The following is a 19,656-nucleotide window of genomic DNA, read 5'->3' as shown; positions in this document are numbered from 1 at the left end:
ATGTTTCTCTGGATGCATGAATATACTAAAAGAAAAATGAGGGTTTTCCTTAAGATCAGCTTGCTTCTGGACCATATCTAGGATTAGAAATTTTCTTATGTGAACATAAGTGTTCAGGGGGGATATTGTTAAAACTGAAACCAAGCACAAAGAAGCAAAAGTGTTCCCGTGAACCTCCTGCATTTTAGTTCAACACTGGCAGCAAGAAAACAAAACCGCATAATCTGAGGCTCACGCCCAACTCTCTGAAGCCCTGTATGTGCTAGTTCCTGTGTGGTTTGCCTACAGACTGCTGGGCTGACGAGGGCTAGTCTGGAGGAAGGCGTGAGAGGTAGGAGGAGGAGGCACTGTTAATGGATCTATAAGCTCGCACCTCCATTCAGTGTGGTACTTGGAAGGCAGCACAGGTGGAACTGTATTCTGAAATGCAGTAATTCTGATGTTTGAATTCATCTTCCTTCTTGCAAGAGAGGATTCTAAGAACTCGGTGTCAAAGCCAAGACATAAACTCAACCTCTTCTCTTCCAAAAGGTATGTCATTATACAACATCGGCGCACATACTCTAGAAACCTTGAACAGTTTTATAATTTTCAGAATGTTCTCTATGAGTCAAATCTAATTCAAATGAATCTTATGGATTTTCTAAATATTGCTTTTAATATTTCAGTCCCATCAGCTAAGGTCTCTAAATCTTTTGCCATGATGATGTTTGTGGTGATGGGATTCGACTTCTATCAAATAAACTGAGAGAAGATTTGTTCCTTAGTCCATAACACCAAAAACTCCACTAATTGGCTTCAGAGCCATCTCAGGGAAAGACGTTAGACCTTAGGGTCACAGAGGTAAAATGCCATTTCACCGTACCGTAGCCAGCGTTGAATCCAAATTGGGCGGATGGGCGGTTGCAGCAGAGGAGGGCTGAGCAGCAATGAATGAACACCAGCACTCTGAGGACAGTTTTCCTCCCTTTGCTCAAATTTCCAGTTCTGTTAGTATTCTTGTTACCTTTACAAAGAACACCAGTTTGGGTTCCTTTACAAGAAAAAAAAAACCTTTATGTTGAAATATATTTTGAGAGGGTATTGTCTATCTTTGTATCTTTATTAATAGTTAGGCTATATCCATCCATGTGGCTGTCTCTAGTTTAGACGTCCAATCTGAAGATAGCTCCTTTGTGATCTTTGTCCCAGCTGTCCCTGAACAAAGGGATTGAGTCCACCCACCACAGATTTCACTAACATAAAAATTATCATGTTTACATACCTCGAATTAGGCCTTGTTAATAAAGTACTTGTAACTTAATTTGCACATTATTGAAAATATACGTCCCTAGGGGAATTAAGAGGAGGGAAAATGTTTAGGATCTGAAAATCCTGAAAAATATCAGGTGCTCATGTTATGTTATCTGAGGGTAGGAAACTTTATGTTGAAGAATCCTTTGTTCTATGCAACTACATTTATCATAAACTGTTTCGTTCTTTAGCGAATCCCTTTGTTTTTGTCTTATTTTGGGTTTCAGAAAGAACATTGAGTATAAGTTACTCTAGCAATACAGTATTGTATATAAAACTTCATATTTAAAAGATAATTTTATAGTGACCCTCTTTACAAAAGCATCAACTATTAAATAAAGAAGATTATGTAAGTAGAGAACCACCTAAGTGCATTTAAATTTCAAGTTTTTTAAAATTCTGATTTGTACCCTTTTTGAGAACATTTTTGGGATTTTTTGTAAAAGAGAGGTGGCCCTATGTTATAAAATAAAACTACCTTTTTAGATTGAGCTTTGAGTGTCTCCCATGTAGCAAAATGAAATCTTATTCTCTCTAAATTGTAATAGACTTTATCTTTTTTAAAATGACTTTACTGAAGCAGAGAGGAAGGAAATGATTGATCTGTTCAATATGATGAAATATCTCTGTTGCTAATACCCTTTCAGATATCTTCCACATCTTAGGCCCTGATGAAAACCCCTTTTCTTTTTTTATTTCAATTGTTCTATGTCTACCTCACGGGGATATTGTGAGAATAGATGAGTTAACATAGATATGAAGTGCCCTAGGAAAAAGGCACTATGAAAATACAAAATGATATCATTATTAATTATTGCTTTGAATCTTGATCATTATCTTCCCACCTCTTATACAAAATGTATCTCACTGCCTGAAGCCAGCTCTTTTAGAACCCTTGCCTTCTGGAAGAACTGAAAGTGATCCTAGCTCCCACATATTCATTGACTCCCATGAGAACAACAGCCTGCTGTTGTTGGTGACTTGTAGCATTCATGCCTAAACTTGAGTAGCATTGCCTGTTTTCCTGGATCGAGAAAAGTCTGCAATTGTTCATAAATGTGTCATGTGTGATTCCATCAGGATTTCTCAAATAAATAACAGTTGCTGCTGGATTAATCCTAGGGACAGAGTCTTCATTTTTGCATCCCCATAAAACAAACTCAAAACTCGTTCAAGAATCTTCATGAGCTTAGTTGTTTGAATCAAGGATAGAGTCGACTGGCCCACATTTTGTCTATCCGAAGTATTTGCCCAGCGTATTTAACTTCGTAAAACAATAATACAGCCTCATGTGTCGCTGCTTTTTTTTTTTTTTTTTTTTTTTTGCCACTTGACAATCCTCAAAAAACCATAGCCTTGTTTAACAAATAAACATTTTACAAACATTCATTGAGCAATCACTATGTGCCAGGCCCTGCGCTAGGCACTGAGTTCCCCTCAACAATGTTAATATTAGGTTTCAGTAAGCATGAGCTAATAGGAATTCAGGAAATAATTTTTAAAGATAGTTTTCTTTTTAAATATGCATTTACAGACAAAAGTTTTAGAGAATTAAAAGAAGCTATTACAAAGTACGTGATGATAAAAAGTCTTACATGTTCTCTAAAGAAGATGTATTGCAAGACATTTATGAAGAAAATATCCAAACATAAAGTTGAAATACTAGTCCTCACCACCTAGGCAACTATTTGCCATATTTGCTCCCTCTATATATATTTCTTTCTGAATTACTTGTAAGTTGCAGATAAAATAATATTTTACTCCTAAATAACTCAAGACACATCTAAAAATAAGGAGATTCTCCTATATAATCACAATACCATCATTATACCTAAGAAGATGAACAGTAATTCTTTAATATCATCTAATATCTAGTCCATGTTTAACTTTCATTTGGACCCCAAATGTCATCTATGCCATTTTTTTAAAAAAACAGAATCTAATTTAAAAAAATTTTTAAATATATTTTTCATTTGGTTTTTATGTCTCTTTATTCAACACTGAACTTTTCTTTTTTTTAGAGATGGGGTCTCAGGGTGTCACCCAGGCTGGAGTGCAGTGGTGTGGTCATAGCTCACTGCAGCTTTGAACTCCTGGACTCCAGCAATACTCTTGCCTCAGCCTCCTGAGTAGCTGGGACTACAGGTGGATACCACTATGCCCCACTAATTTTGAATTTTTTTGTAGAGACAGGGTCTCACATATTTCCCAGGCCGGTCACAAACTCCTGGCATCAAGCAATCCTCCTACCTTAGCCACTCAAAGTGCTGGGATTACAGACATGAGCCACCACACCCGGCCAACATTGGATATTTTTGATGATGAGGCCAGTTATGTTGTAGAATGTCCCATGTTCTGAATCTGTTGGTGCCTCATGGTTAATTGGTTCCTCTACCCCCTGCATTTCCTATAAACTCCAACTTCGAACCACAGTCATGATTAGATTTTGACTGAAGATTTTTTGCAGCATGCTGCTGGGTGTTCCATATTGCATCTTATCAGGAGGCACACGTCGCCAGGTTGTCCCTCTATTTGTATGCCGAGCTTGATCTTGGCTGACGGTAATGATCTTGCTCTGAGGAGCACATAGTCTGAGGGGTTGACACGTTGGCACTGTGGTAATATCCTATTTTCCAACAAACTTTCTCTCAATGATTTTATGTGATAATCCTTGCCTAAATCGATGACTCCATTAGGGAGGTCATGCATATTTTTAATACACTTTGAAGATGGATTAGACATACAAATTCATCATGATCTGCAGCAGCAACAGCAGCTGTAAATATTTATTGAGTGCATAAGTTCAGGTAATAATAATAATAGGTAATATGTACTGAATGCTTGCCGTGGAGCCAGACGGCCTGAGTTTGAGCCCAGTCCTTCGCTTACTAACAGAGTGAACTGAGACAAGTTATTCAGTCTTTCTGTGTTTCAGTTTCTTAAGCTATAAAATGAGATTAATAATGGTACCTATCTCATAGGATTGTTTTGAAGATTAAATAACTTACACCTGTAAAATTCCTAAAACAGCGTCTGTTCTTATTACTGCCAAGCATTGTTCAAATATTTTGCAAGTGTTAACTTATTTATTTCTCCTGGCGGCAGGCACAGTGAAGAAAGTGCTAATCTTATCCTTTTCACAAATGAGGAGGCTGAGGTACAGAGAGGAAGGACCTTGGATAAGGTCACTTAACTAGAATGCAGTAAAGCCAGGATTTGAACCCAGGCAGTCTGATTCCAGAGCATTCTCTCTGAAGAGTGGCACACGTGCCGAGGAGTGACACAAATGAAATGGAACTGAATGGAAATCAGCAATGGGAACCCACACACACACACACACACTCAGATCTGAAGTCACTGAAAATCTGGGAGCATTGCTACCCAAACACATCTGAGTTAGAGTGGTGTCGTACTAAGCATAGATACATACGGTTACTGTATGTACAAAGCTTAAGGCTCTGTACAAGAAACTTTAAACACAAATTTCTTGGAACTGAAAAAAAGAGTAGGAGAACTGTGCAGGAATAGAAAGAAAAAAACCTGAAAAGAACAATACAAGAGAGGAGTTATGAGACCTCAGAGGCTCAGGACAGAGGATGATATTTTGATATAGTTAGGAAGGAAAATATCCCTCTCTTTCTTCACATTCTTGTACTATATAAGATTTTACCACTAAAACACAAGAGGATAAGCCATTGTCAGATTTATAAAAGACCGTGGTGGATTTCCTTATGGGACAAAGGATGACTCCTGTTAGCAGGTAACTTCCCTGGCCGGTTGTCGCCTATACTCAGATATTCCATACATCAGTCTATGGCTTCAGAAACATATAACTGCATTCCGAAAAAGCCCTGCAAACTAGGTATTGGTGCATGTCCCTTCATTAGCATTACAAAAGGATTCCACTACTGTGCCAAGCCTTTTCCACTCCTTAAATTGCCATTACAGAAAGCTCTCAAGAGTAATTTCCTAAAGAGAACTAAAAATAAATGAGAAAAAAAAATTCAGCATTAATAAATTTTTTTGCATTTCTAACATAGTCATTGCTAAATCAGTTCTGCCATTTTATGTTTTTTAATAAAAAGCATGATCAATTGATCATGAATAATACTTCATTTGTTTTTCTCCACACCCCCAGCTTTCTAGAACCACGGGCCAAATGTGTCCGCCTACAAATGGCTTATGATTTGTGTCTTTTGTCTGGTGCTTTATGGGAAAATATATGAAACAAACTGCTGAGAACTCAGTAAATAATAAGTAGATAGTTCTCCTGTTAAATGCAATTTTAAAGAAAAATCTTTCTAAATAACTAGGAAATATTATAAGGGAAGTACAAAGTTGGGGGGGATCCTGGTTGATTTGTAATTTGAAATTTCTATTCGTCACTGTATAGGTCATAGATTTATAGCCCTTTGTGGAACAAAATGTGAAGTCAGATCGCTGAAAAGTCTTTCCTCCTCCAAATAGACTTGTTCTAATGATATGGATTAGTGAATCAGTTAGACTAGCAAGAGGATCTCAACAACAAATTAAATCTAAGAAAACTGTCAGATTTCAATGCCTTATATCAGCTCTTTAAGTTGATGATAAATTTGATGATATCCATAGCGCACAGATTCTTACTGGGGTGAGTGGGGGGAAGGCGGGTGGATTTGATGATATCCATAGCACACAGGTTCTTACTGTGGGGTGAGTGGGGGGAAGGCGGGTGTCACAGATACATTTAGGATGCTGATAGAATTCTCCCCAGTGAGGGAAGAAAGCAACCATGCCTAGCACTCATGCTCACACAACTTTGCCCAGAATCTCCTGTGGTCCCTGGATCCCCTGGTGTCCATCACATACCCTCAAAAGGAAAAATTTCCTTTATCTAGATTTATTGCACACCGATCCTGGTAGAGCTTTAAAAAGAGTTTTCATTATCTTGTTTGATCTGGCTATGATCTTTGAGGTAGATAGGCCACATATTTTACTTATCTTTTTGCAGAGTAGGAAAAGTGAAGCTCGAAGCATTTAGGTGACTTGCTCAAGGTAATTTTGCTGATGTCTGCCAGGACTTGGCACCAAGGCTATTAGGTTGTAGCCCAAGCTCCTTCTGGTCCAGGTATAGTATTCTGGAGATGTAGGAACCTCCGATGGAGCTTCTGGAAAGCTGAATTCTGACTCTACCAGAACCTGCCTACATGATCTTGAGTAAGTCACTTAGCCTCAGTTTCCTCCTCTATCAAGTGAAAGGTTAGAGCACATGTTCTCTAAAGCCCTTTGGGGTTTTTTTTTTGGAAACTACCTAATCACCCTGGGTCCAAGAACAGAGGGAAATAACCTTCCACCATAGATGGCAAGACCCTTCCCCCTTCCCCATAGGTTGTAAGAGCTGGCATCCAATTCTTGATAGATTCCTTTGCAATGTCCAAATCCTGTTAGAAACTGTAAGCATCAATCGTACTTTTGTGCACTGCTTGTTTGTCACTCCGCAGGGCTGACTATCTCACCGCTGACTATCTCTTACACTCTGACCCTGTGCTCTGTATCAGGCAGACATACCATGATATTTTATTCCCCCCCTTTGGGTGGTTCAGAGTGTGCCATGGAAATAAATAACGCTGATGGACTTATTTTAGGCTGATAGACCCTATCCTTCTAAAGAGGTTATTCCTCTTAAAGGACACAAAACCTTCCAGCTGATTTTTCATTATTAACAGTTATATCCTTTGATGTCCCAGAAATGTACTTGAAAGTTAGAGACTCATGAGAGGGCCTGCAGCACTGGACGCAGAAGCTCTGAGACTAAGAAAGCTCATAGCCACCCTCCCTTGGCCTTTGGACTAATCCAAGCTAAGTGCTATTAGCATGGACAGGCTGACTACCTCAATAGCCAGGGAGGTGACCAACTCTCTTTGTGATTAACAGCTGATGATGGGAAACTGGGCCTCTGTTTCTGTCTTTTTGCTCTTTAAATTTCCACAATATATTTCAGGCTGACGAGTAGAATAATTATATCAACTTCTTACAGAGAAGCATAACCATGTCATGTCCTTGGACTGTGGGAGGTGATACTGCCCAGTAGTAAGAGTGCGAGAGCTCCTGTGTTCTGTGCTCAGCCTCACAGGTGACTCAGCATGCCCCATCCACTCCTCTGGCCTTGAGTGAAATGACACCACCCCTTAACCCACTGTACAAGAGACTTAAGAAGATTCACGTGTTGCTATCCCCAAAGCATTTTTATATCTTTGATATAATATAAATATATAATATCTCATTTGTGCAATGTATAACATGATGCTTTCTTATTTAACAAACTCATCTTGGGGACTTTTGATTTTTCAGATCAGTATCTTTAAATAGACTATTGATACATTTTAGAAACCAGGTACTGTAAGATGTTGTGACTTGACACTTGGTACCCTGTAGATATCCAAAGAAACAAAGAAGAAGAAAGTGTGAAGTCATAGAATCTTCTAGCTGACAGGAAATTCCCATACCTGGAACAAGAAAAATAGAGATTTCAGATAGTAGACTTTGTTTTTCTCCAGCATAGACACACAGCTTCCATTTTTAAATGCAAGATGTAAGGAAGTAAGATTAGTAAATCAACTTTGTCAGCTCATATTATTTCATAAAGTGAAGGGTCAATTAGGTGTTATTATCATCAAGAGAGCATGCTGTAATGCTTTGTCATATAGATGCTAGAAAAATTACCTGTCTTGTTACTTTAATTCATCTTTTGGCTACCGTCTGCAGAAATTCCCTCAGCCCCTGGCTCAAGGGTACCCAGATGTACTGAGAACGTTTAGAGTAATAAAAACAGAAAGACATAATAGGGTCCTGTTCCCTAAGGAACTAACAGTGTATTAGGGAAACTAGGACAAACAAACAAAAAAATGCAACCACAAGGCAAAACTCGTGATAAGGAGATAACAGGGTAAACAGCTGAGGTGAGGCTTTTGGGAGAGGGCCTCTTACAGGAGGCCCACCTGTAGGCCGAGGGAGGTGGCTTCGCAAGGGGGCATAAATGCATCCACAGAGTTCCTCACTTCAAGGAAATCATAGGAGGAACCAGGTCTTCTTTGCTGAAGATCTGTTTATTTTGCAAACAACAAAGAGAAAAGGCCACTGGGAAACTTTTTCCTTGAGGAATTCAGAAATTAAACTTCTACCACTGGAAACTACCTCAAGCTCTTTTCCCAGATAGCCTGCTCTTCCCCCACTTCCAATCGTGTCCCTCAGAGTTTTCTTTTTAGGCCTAAATATCCTTGGTTCTTTTAACCACTCCTCCTATGATGTAGTTTTGCACGCTGCTGTCGTTTTAAGCACTCGTCTCTGAATAGACACCAATTTAAGACCTCTCCTAAATCATGGTGCCCAGAATGGAACAGTGCTCTCCAGGAGTGTTCTAATGATGCAGAACGCCACGGGGCAGTTGCTTCCGTTTGTCTATACCATGTACTTCTATCATATGGCCCACAATTACATGAGCCTTTTTGATATTCATGTCATACTGCTGACTCATACTGAAATTGTGGTCAACTAAAACCCATGAGTTCCCATGCATTACTATTAAGCCAGACCTTCCTTATTCTGTATTTACACTGTTAATATTTTTTAAATCCCTAGGCTCAGAAGTTAAAACATAGAAATATATATCCCTATTACACTTGATCATATTGATAGCAACCTGTCAAAATATTTCAGAGCTAGCATGTTAGCTTTGCTTCCCAGCAAGTAAGTACTTCTCTGCTGGTATAACTAATCTCATGCTGGATCCCTGGCTTCAAAAGCCCCAGAACTTTATTCTCTCCTTCCTATCCATAAATCATCTGCAACCCTGGACAAATCTGCATCTTTAGACAAACTAGTAGGCCTCAGTCTTCCTAACTGTAAAATAGGAACAAATGTGAATGGCCATTCCTTTGCAAGGATATGCAACAATGAGTTGGATGTCTGCAAAACCCTCAGTAAATGTGACTCGGAGGCAGTATTAGATGAGAGGAGAAAAACATTTATTTCAGGCTTTCAGAAGCTTTCATATTTGATTATCCTTATCACTGCACGTTACAGTTAATGGCATTCATTTTTGGAACAGTTTTAAAGACATAACTGGGTTATCTGATTTTTGGTTGTAGTAACAATGTGTGGTGTCAGTATAATTTTTGCACAGAATTATTTGTAATTTGAGTAACTGCCATAAAGTATATCCATTTCATCACAAGACCCTCTTCACTCTCTCCCCTCCCCTCCCCCAGCCTCGTCCTCTTCCGTTAGTAACACAGGACTACAAAGACCTTGAAGTTTCAGTTTCTGTTAGACTTTTGGAAACCTCTAAAAGTCTTACCAAACTAGCTCAGCAGTGCGCAGGTTTTCATCCCTGGCCAAAGCGGAGAGCTCATAGGTAACTTGCAGAATATTCACAATGTCAAGCTAATAGAAATGTCCCATTTCAAAACACCTCTGTGAGCAGTTTTGTTCAATATAGGAAGGTGCAGGGGGCATCCAAATCTACTAGTCTATCATTCTTATGCAAAATTTAATGTTACTCTTGAATTATTAGCATGCCAAAGCTCCTCCCCCACGCCTTACCAGTGATTCTGATGTAGGGCCTTGTTACTGGTGGCAGAATGTGTCCCAGAACCAGTAGCATTGACGCCACCTGCGAGCCTGGTAGAAATGAGGACCTCAGGCCCTGCCTCAAACCTCCTAAATCAGAATCTGAACTTTAAACGTGCTCCCCCTGTGATTTTTACGCACAATAAAATCTGAGAAGAACTGATCTAGGGTTGAGGGATTTTACACCTCATCTACCTTGTGTCATGATAGAAAACTTACAAACTTCATTTGGTGTTTATTAAGCGTTTAGAATCATTAGTTAAAATTTTACCAAATTTAGGTATTCTGTATATATCCAGCTGTGTCTCAACGTACATATAACTGGCTTTAAAGTCCTCTTGCCTCTCTGGGTTCTCGTAGAGCAGGGATTCTCCCCACTACTCCAGCCCACCCCCACCAAAGACATTTGGCAATGCCAGGAGACATTTTTTATTGCCACACTTTGACGGGGGGTGGGGAGGGACTACCGTGGGTAGAGGCCAGCGATGATGATAAGCATCCTGCAATGCATGGGACAGCCCTCACCACAAACACTTACCTGGCCCCAAATGTCAACTGTGACAGAGTTGAAAAACCCTGTTGGAGAGGTAAATGGTTTGTAGAGAAAGACTCAGATGTGCAACCATACATAGTGGAAGGCTGTAGGAAAATGGAGCTATGTAGCATGCCATGATATGGCCAGGCAGAGGACAGACGGACTGACAGCAGCCTGAGTGATGGTGGGGTGGGGGCTGGGCGCAGGAGACATCCTGTGCAGACAGTAACCTGTGCTCTGTGCGCAAAGGCAGTCAGCTTTCGATGACAGAGCTGGGGTTCGGCGACTGCATGCCAAGTATGAGCTGCAAGAGGGCTGGGGGAGGAGTGAGCTGGACAGAGAGAGAGGGAAGGCTTTAGTCTTAGAGTGGATGCTAGGCATTATCTCAAAATCATGTTAGACGTGGAAAAAAAGAAAAGATTTTGAGTATTAGCATGGGAGTACAAGGGCAGATTTCAGGTAAATCCAGTAAGATGTGGATTTAGGAACAAGGCAGAATCCTGCTTGCTGGAACTGGGACACCTCAGAGCCAGGCCAGCAGCAGGGGTGACCTGATGCAGAGTCAGCTGAGTGTTCAGCTCGAGTGAGCTCCTTAAATCCCTCCCAACCGAGAAAAGGCTCAGCGCTGAGCCTCCGGCATGGCTGACTTGCAAGAAGAGGTCAAATGCTTCCAGCTGTGGAGAAAGCTGGGCAAGGAGCAAGCCAGGCTCTGACGCTGGCCCCTAAAAAACGGAATAGAACTTGAGAGGGCCTCTGGGTCATTTCCCCACTGCAGGGCACCTAAATCACTTCAGGAAGATTACCTACTCTTCAACTTTAACATTTCCAGAGAAAGATTGCTTAAGGACCTGTCAATGCCCTATAATCCATCTAAGTCAAAACTCCTTCCCCATTCCTAACCCTAAATACCCCTTACTGGGATGTGAGTCGACTTTCTTTCCTCCTACCCAGCACACAGTCTGATTTATAATATTTAATGACAATAAATAACACCACTTGTGAGCCTCCATAACTGCTAAACTCAGGCTTCCCTTTTCTAGTCTAAAGAATCTCAATTCCATTAGCTTGTTGTCTTCAAAGTCTCTCTCCATCCTCTTTTTTTTGAGACAGTCTCGCTCTGTTGCCCGGGCTAGAGTGCCGTGGCGTCAGCCTGGCTCACAGCAACCTCAAACTCCTGGGTTTAAGCAATCCTGCTGCCTCGCCCTCCTGAGTAGCTGGGACTACAGGCATGCACCACCATGCCCAGCTAATTTTTTCTATATATTTTTAGTTGTCCAGCTAATTTCTTTCTATTTTTAGTAGAGACTGGGTCTCACTCTTCCTCAGGCTGGTCTTCAACTCCTGACCTTGAGAGATCCACCTGCCTCAGCCTCCCAGAGTGCTAGGATTACAGGCGTGAGCCAACGTGCCCGGTCTCTACATTCTCTTAATCCCTTTGTTATCCTCTGGACCTGCTCCAAGTCCAGCCTGCTTGTAATAGTCCTCACCAAAATGTATTTATTAAATGTATACAGTGTGCAAACTGTGCTTTTGACCATGGTAAATAAAGAAGGAAAAATATAAAAGACTATGCATGGTTCTGCTAGTTTTATTAGTCTCTCTCTAAAGAGTTGTCAATCTGCTGAATCTACAGTTTAATCAGAGCAGCAGTCCTTAGGCTAAATTCCACCAAAACATTTTGGTTATCCTGCAAATACTTTCACTATGATCCTCACCTAAGGACAATAGGGTACACTATCGTATGAAATAGCTCTAATGTGAATTTAGCTGTCAGGGAAACTAGGATAAGTGTATTTGTTCAGTTCCAGAGAAGGCATTATACTGTCCTGTGGATTTTGTTTGAAATGAGCTACAAAACAAAGTTTTTTTCCATGGAAAGGGATTTATTCAACTGAATTCACTCACTTTGCTGCAACTGGATTAATTTCATTTCACATCATGTCTCTAAGCAGAAAAGTAAACTGATTTACAGGAGGCTAAATGGATATGTTGATGCATCCAACATCAGTAAGATTTATTCCAACTAGATTGCGACAATAATGGTGTTCCTGGTTGTTTCTGCTTCTATAAAGTAGTTGCAAAAATGCACCATTTTAGCGTGTGCTTTGAAAAAGTTTATTAAAGTTGCAATGGCTGGGGTGCTGTGGGATGAGAGAAAACAGAGCTATGTCAAATGAGATGAGCATTCATTCTTCCCTACTTAGATTTTGAACCAGTCTTTTGCTCTCCAATGTTATATTTAAAAAAATTCATTTTGTTATATTCCCATGTTCTGAAAGCCACCATTTTATATTTTTGAGTTTCACAGGGCACTGCTCAAGGTAAACACCTAAGCCTGCTGTGGTTGGGCAGGCAGTGACTGTGCGTGCTTCGTGCCAGCGCTGTGCTGAGGACCACCACCCCCCTCCTTGCTCCTCTTCTGCTTTCTGCTGCACACTCGTCCCTTTCTTCTACATCACTCTCTGTTTCCAAAGCCACAATCTTGCCATCCTCCCAGGACTCTCAGTCTGTGTCTACGTTGGGGCCCTCTCCTTTCCTTTCTCCCAAATTGCTGATTTTATTCTAGCCTGTGCTTCTAACACAATAAGGCTGCTAGTGGAAATTTTTCCAATTTCTCTAGCTGGTAGCTTCTATAACTGGAACTTACTTTCAAAGGAAATAGCTTGTGGAGATGAGCCTGGGGTGTCACAGGGCTGTTACATGGATCAAATGTAAAAATGTGTAGAAAAAAGCAATTTGTAAACAGTTGCATGCTCTCCAAAAGTAAATTATTACTGTATTATTTGACTTTAGGGTTTTAAAAGCAGCTGGATGATATGTAAAAATTCAGTAAAGCTCGGTAGCATAGCTGGAAAAGAAAATTAGAAAATTTGGGGGCATTGACGCCTCCCCAAGCAAGCTAGAGGCCTCTCAACATCTTCCATAGCCAATGCACACCCATTGCACTGAGAACATACACTCTGTTCCAAGGCCTGTGTGCTCACAGTTCTGGACCAAAGGCCTCCCCTCCTGCTTCCGTCCCCCTATCCCTCACGCTGCCACCTTCCAAAATCCCAGCCAGCCCTCAACCCAGCCCCTCTTCCCAGCTCTTCCCCAGACAGAATGAATCTCCTTCTCCGCAGCACTCGCAGCAGTCCTATGTGAGAATTATCTATGTGGGCACTGATCTGCCCGGGGGCCTGCGAGACCCACTGCAGGGCCGGGACCCTCCCAGCCCATAGTGCTTTGTCACCTCCAAGAACAGAAGTGAATGGAAGGAACAGCTCAAATTAGAGTGGCCAGAGGATCAACAAGCGAATTCTACGGACCAGAAGTGTCCTACATAAAGACTTTGTCCCCAGAGCCTCGCCTCAGATCTGGAAGACTCCTTCCCTGAGCAACCATAGGCCCCCTCTGAGATGGAATCAGGCCTCAAGTAAACAGTGATGAGTTTGCTGTTATTCTCTGTACTTTTCTGTAGATTTGAAATGTTTTATATTTTAAACTGAACATAGAAAAAGACCCCGTCGTATTTAAAAGTTAGTGAGTTGAGTAAGTTTCACTGTAACTTGATTTTCTGCCTAAAAGTTTTCCTATAGTTTGAATTATAAAAGTCATTCTTTACTTCCTAGCTTAGTTGTATTAATATTTTATTGACTGAATCTGATCCCCCATGCAATCATGAGTTCTTAGACTGTGTTTCATGCAACGCCAGGGTGCATTGCACGCTTATTGAAAGGAACTCCATGCGCAGAGCATGGGGCTCTTAAAGGACAAAAGCATCACTTTTAACACGTTAAAAAAAAATACTTGAGCCATTTTATTTTTTTAATACTTTTCCTTTGGCAAAACAGAAATGATTTATTTGGGGGTTTTGGCAGATGATATTTTCAGGAATCATCTTTAAAACTATTAGCCATATGACTATTGCCAAGTACATAACAGGTGCTCAGTGAACATTTTTTTAAAAAATACTGTGTACTTCTAAACAAAAGATAACTTTAGTCATTTAAAAGAGCAAGTAATAGGTAGAGTTTCCAAATGCTTCTCTTTTGTGTTCAGTAAAAATCATAAAAAAGGGGGGAAGTTGAGGAAAAGATCAAATGGCATTATGGGAACAGCACGGATCATAGCAGATTGTAATTCTGTTGGTAGTAGCTTGATATACAATCATTTGAGGGATTTGTTGTTCTCGTGGATTAAAGCTGTGTTGTTACCGCAATAGAAGATTGGCCCAGAGCCCTGGCCCGGTGCAAAGCTCTCTAGCATCACCTCTGTTCCTTCATCCGGGGCCCAAGGCCCCCCTCTCTACAACTCAGCGCCATGCAGCCCTGGCATGGACCCCTAACCTAAAACTCCAGCCAATTTCCCTAACAACACGCCTTCTCCCTTCACCTGCCAGATGCTTCTTGTTCGCAGACACTGCACCCTGAAATCAGGAGCTTTTAGCGAGTTAAAAAGGGAAATTTGGAATTACCTAGCTCTGTCAGTATTTTAAGTATACTTGTAGACTTAAATGAGAGCTCTTGTACAAAACCACTTGAACTCTTTCTTAAGATATGCTAATTTTTTTTTTTTTTTTTTTACTCTTTGATGGAACTGTTGACCTTCTGGATATATGACTAGTTATTGCCTCAAGTATGTTTGGAGCTGTTCTTGCCCTGACCATTCTAAAATGTAATTAGCATTGAGATGTTATTGCAGGAGCACATCACCTGGGGCTGGGGTCTCATTAGACGGTAAAAATTGAGCAGAATTGTGCCTGCTCTGTGCTCAAAAAATCTCTAAGAAAAATTCATAGCATTTGGGGAAAAGTTAAAATTGGTGATTTCATGAGCCCTCTCTTGCCCACATGTTTGATTTGTGCAAGGATCCAAACATAAAGGAGATTGTGGTTCTTCTGTTTGAGAAATGAAAGCAACTCTGTTTTCTTAGAACTCTGCCTGTGCAATGTGGCTGCCGCCACAGCTCTGGGTCAACAAAAAACAAAGTAATACATTTTACAGCTCTAGCTTCCCCCCACCGTTCAAGAAATGCATATCATTTTTAGGCATTATCCCATTTATCCTTGCAACAACAGATGTTTTAGAGAATGAACATTCTCCAGGACGTGGTTAATAAATCTGGGAAAACTGAGGCCCCCAAGAGGTACTGTAACTCATGGGTTATTCACGCTCCTCTTGAACATGCCCCATCTCTTCCACTGTAGAAGGAGCTCTTTATTGTCTGAATTGAAAACCATTTCATGTCTCCTGCTCAGTTATTTCAGTACTTGCTCCTAAGTTTGGCACCAATCCTAACTGTTATGAAATCTTATATGAATAATAATGGCATTCTCCATCCCTGGATCCCAAAAGGTTATCATTTCTAGTTCATTGGAGGGCACTTTGGATGCCCCTATCGGGCTCTAAATGATTAGGACCGTCGGGAAAAGGCTTGCCTGCCTCTGCATTCACCTCATTTGTAAGTCTGTAACGTGTCTTAATGCGCAGAGTTGTGTTGTGTCGTATAAAAAATAATTTCTCATTATAATAACATTTTCCCTTAATTGCAAAAATATTTCTGACCTAAATTTATTCTTGTCATAGCTGTGTGAGCAAGCAGAGTCTTGTTTGCCTCTACAATATATTAATAACGTATTAATTAGCTTCCCAGTGCTGCCCGAACTAGAAACGGAAAGGATTTATCTAAATCATGAAAACTGAAATGGAGCTTAACACTTTGGTAATTATATTTTAAGGGCAGTCTCGGCATTCGTTAGTGTGGCATAATTTAGACCTAACTTTTGAGAGAAGATAACAGAAAACACCCCTCAATTAACAAAACATTTATTTAGCACCTACTGTGCACAAACTCTGAGAGGCAAAGGAGGCGATTACAAATAAAACTGGCCAATTTGGTTTTATGGCCCTACTTATAAGGCAATAAAAGGCAAAGTGTTATAAGTGTTTTGATTTAGTGTCGATTAGATGAAATATATTCAATTGAACCATATGAAATTGACAATATCCAACGTTTATTTTTAATACAAAAAGTTGCAGTCTTATATGATTCAACCTAATTTTAAGGTACTTGGGTCATACTGTTCCAGTGCCTGAAACATTATACTTTCCATTTTCTTTCTATTTTTTTGTTTGAATGAAATGGTTCATTTCAAGTTGAGGCTGTCATATTAGATAACCAATAGAAGGTAAATACAGGTCAGAGATTTGACTCCTGTTCTTTATACTTATTATTGTAGACTCGCAAATGTATTTTGTAGTTTTAAAGCTTCTGATTATATAAGACCCTGCTCTTGATTCTAGAGTCATTGTCCCTGCCACCTGTCCATCATGTGTGACATTCTCCAACCCAATAAATCATCATCTCCGTTCCCATCTATTTATTCTGCAGAGATGTTTGATCACAGAACAATCATCTTTTTTGAAATATTGCTCAATAGAAATTAAATCTAACACCCAGTTTTGCCAGTCTGTCCCTGAATTGCAGGTTGCCGAGCGCCAGCACAGTAGCCATACATGTATTCCACTAAATCCATTCTTCTAGCCCCTTCAACACTTAATAGATATTTACCAAGCACCTATTTTGATCAAGCATTGGAGTAGATCCTCTCACAAATAGGAAGTTGTATAAATAAAAATATATGCATTCATGTAAATACAAGTTTAATGCTGGCTCCATACTGTTCTAAGCACTTGACAGGTATTCATCTATTTACTCCTATGCCCCCATTGTTATATCCATTTTAAAGATGAAACTGAGGCCAGAGAGGTCGCCTATCTGCCACTGAACCCCTGGAGCATACTGGGACATGCACATTGCCCAACGTATTCCTGCAGAGTCACTCATATCGTGCCCCCAATCTTATTGCAACCCTGCCAAAGGCCAGACACTATCAAGAAAATGTGCACTCCTCTTCCCGTTATGCCCAATGTGTGAACACTGATAACACGTCTCAATTCGAAGAAAATCAACAGAAGTCATCTCAGTCAACCTGAAAAGTCTGATGACTCATTCCCACCCTGCTCACAGGGCTCCTGCTGGGCTGCCTGGTTCTCCCGACCCGGCCTGCAGCCCGGGAGCAGCTCAGAGCCTGACGGCCCTCTCCTCTGCAGATCAGATAAATGTTGGCTTTCTTCTGAACGGTTCAAGTTGCACTGTGGGGCAAGCTGCCCCTGTTCTGTGCTGACTGTGACCCCACTGCGTACGCCCTGAGGCAGGAGAAACAAAGTTGTCTCGGGGGAAAAAATAACAGGGAAGAAGATGCTGACTCTTCAGCCCCCAGAGTAAGTTCCATCATTCTCGAGGTAAAATCGTAATATCCAAATAAGACTTGATTTATGTCAGGTCTTATAAATACATACACACATATGGATGCTGAAACCGTGTATTCCCTGACAGCCAGAATAAAAAAAAAAAACAAAAAAAACAATTTACTGTCTCATTAGAAAGACAAGACCTGGTAGGCCAACTCACCGAAATAAAGAATAGGAAAACAGTACTTTAACCTCTACACACCCACATGCACACACTGGTGTGATAAACGGGGCTAGTAGACCTGGCAATGGAGGACAATTCACACATTGAAAGATTTTCTTGTTTACATTTAAACTAGCCACTTGAACTTATCAAGCTTTCTCGAGCTGAACTTCAGGCCCGCGTCCTCCCTGGAGGTCTGACATCTATTTCGGCCCCTAGCAAGGCAGTAGGCGGAGTGGGTAAGAGCAAGTCTCAGAAGCCCAGCTTTGAATTTCAGCCTGAACATTTACGAGCTGTGTGAGCTGGGGAGCTGGGTAAGTTACTTAGCCACCTTAAGCCTCCATTTCCTCACCTGTAAAATGGAAATAATGAAATGTGTGTGTGTTGTGAGGATCAGGTGAGATAATACGTAGTATTTAGAACAGCGCCTGATTCCAAGTAAGCCCTGAACACATGTGAGTTATTTGTAACAGTAATTTGAAATGGGTTCACGTATCCCAGTTAAAAACACCCACTGAGTTCCATTTTATTTTTAACTATAATCTTCGAAGCACTTTAATCTCATTTATTCTTTTGTGTTTGTGGAAAAAGTGGATGTTTAGCCATCCTCGGAGTACAATCTTTCCTTTCTTTAAAAACCATTATTAAGTCTCTTCAAGTTTCTCTTCTGCAGTGAATGGTCCAGATTGTTTAATGGTTCTGTTTTACATGCTTTAATCATTTATTTGGACTTCTGAACCATCTCCAGATGTAGTATACACACAGAAATATTGTCCAGGAAAATCTGGTATTGAAATTCCTTATTATGTGCATCCCGTTAGCTCAAATGTTTAAAACCCATTGTTCTTAAGAGCAAAGCCAGTCCTTTACCATGTTGGTCAATTGGTTTCACTCTGTCATGCTGCAAAAGCCACGTACTTTTCAGATGCATAGTCAGCACAAGCCACACCAGAAACTACCATAGATCATTCCTCCATTCATTCCTTTACTCAACATTTATTGAGTGCCTACTATGAGCCAGGCACTGAGATTACAAAGAAGATACTCCCTACTTGGAGGAGCTTACAGCTTGGGAGGGAAGATATTGAGGTCGACAAATTATTACAGATGCTTTTCCACAGTGCCATACTTGAAATGAGAAGGTGAGGCCAGGATACCTTCGGGGAAGAAGGGAGGGAGGAATAAATAAGCTCAGGGATGACTTTACGGAGAAAGTGACATTTGAGCCATATTTTTAAAATGGCAAGAATTAAGGAGTACAGAAAGTTGTGTATTCCAAGAAGAAACACCTAGTGACAGTTTGCACGTTGTCTGCCAGTTAACCTTATATTAGGAAGAGAACAGAGACATGAAGCTGCCCAGGTGGGGCAGGGCTGAGAAGGCTGAGCTCCACCCTGCGGGAGCAGGGAGCCAGGGGAGGGTGGTCAACAGAGGCAGGGCACCATGTGTCTGTGTTTTACACAAATCACTCTGCAAGCCAGGAAAAGGGAAGAGTGGAGGTGTTTGAGCCCAGAGTCCGGGAAGAGAAGTAGGGTGCCGGGTCATGGAGAGACATTATAAAGCCAGCACAAAGTCGGGGAAAGTGGAGGTGATAAGAAGAAGGACATCAGTTTCTGGTATATTTAAAAGGTTGTGTTTAGAGACCCACTCAATAGGGATACCAGATTTGGCAAAGAGAAGTAAATGACAGGGAAGAGTCCAGAAGGAATTTCCAGATTTTTTGGCGTGAACAACCATGAGGGCGACTGGGCCATTTAGTACCCTAA

General features: G+C 40.8%; 1 protein-coding gene across 1 annotated transcript in view; it reads left to right on the top strand.

Annotated features, from left to right (window-relative positions):
- Nucleotides 1–271: 271 nt before the first annotated feature.
- The window catches only part of GRAP2 (GRB2 related adaptor protein 2), a 61,495-nt gene continuing 42,110 nt past the window's right edge, over nucleotides 272–19,656 (top strand). The window contains exon 1 of the mRNA XM_012741874.3: nucleotides 272–531. The gene's annotated coding sequence lies outside the window, so the exon portion shown is untranslated. The remainder of the gene's footprint in view (nucleotides 532–19,656) is intronic.

This window comes from Microcebus murinus, chromosome 10 (genome assembly GCF_040939455.1).
Source record: "Microcebus murinus isolate Inina chromosome 10, M.murinus_Inina_mat1.0, whole genome shotgun sequence".
Lineage (NCBI taxonomy): Eukaryota > Metazoa > Chordata > Mammalia > Primates > Cheirogaleidae > Microcebus > Microcebus murinus.
This window is presented reverse-complemented; position numbering and strand designations above follow the sequence as displayed.